At 45.4% G+C, this 784-nt stretch overlaps 1 pseudogene; it reads left to right on the top strand.

Moving 5' to 3' along the window:
- The first annotated feature begins 370 nt into the window (after positions 1-370).
- LOC114117386 (5S ribosomal RNA) lies at positions 371-489 on the top strand (annotated as a pseudogene).
- The last annotated feature ends 295 nt before the right edge of the window (positions 490-784 follow it).

The raw sequence follows: 784 nt of genomic DNA on the forward strand, positions 1-784 counted from the left end.
TGATCCACTGGAGAAGGCAATGGCAAACCACTTCAGTATTCTTGCCTTGAGAACCCCATGAACAGTATGAAAAGGCAAAATGATAGGATTCTGAAAGAGGAATTCCCCAGGTCATTAGGTGCCCAATATGCTACTGGAGATGTGCCCAATAGAGAATTCTTAAAAAGCATGTGGTAGGAAAACATTTCTTCCTGGAGGAGCTTAAGGAAGTTTAGTAAGCCTGGATCTCCAAGAATGGTCTTATTCCATCATCAGTGTCTTGGTAAACTGTTCATGAGCAGGGCTAAGGGCATATGGGTTCTTTGAATTTTATGCAGATGTAAGTCTGTTGGGAGTAAGAATCATGATTTTTATCATATTACCAATTCTAGGTTACTGCCATTCCACCCTGAATGCACCCGATCTTGTCTGATCTTGAAAGTAAAGCAAGGTCAGGTCTGGTTAGTACTTGGATGGGAGACCGCCTGGGAATATAGGGTGCTGTAAACTATTTTTGGCTTCCCCGATAGCTCAGTTGGGAAAGAATTCGCCTGCAATAGGGGAGACTCCAGTTCGACTCCTGGGTCAGGAAGATCCCCTGGAGAAGGGATAGCTATTCACTCCAGTATTCTTTGGCTTCCCTGGTGGCTCAGTTGGCAAAGAATCTGCCTGCAATGTGGAAGACCTGGGTTCTATTCCTGGGTTGGGAAGATCCCCTGGGGAAGGGAAGGGCTACCTACTTCATTATTCTGCCCTGGAGAATTCCACGGACTGTATAATCCAAGGGGTCACAAAGAGTTGAACA

Source organism: Ovis aries, chromosome 12 (genome assembly GCF_016772045.2).
Source record: "Ovis aries strain OAR_USU_Benz2616 breed Rambouillet chromosome 12, ARS-UI_Ramb_v3.0, whole genome shotgun sequence".
In the NCBI taxonomy this organism is placed as follows: domain Eukaryota; kingdom Metazoa; phylum Chordata; class Mammalia; order Artiodactyla; family Bovidae; genus Ovis; species Ovis aries.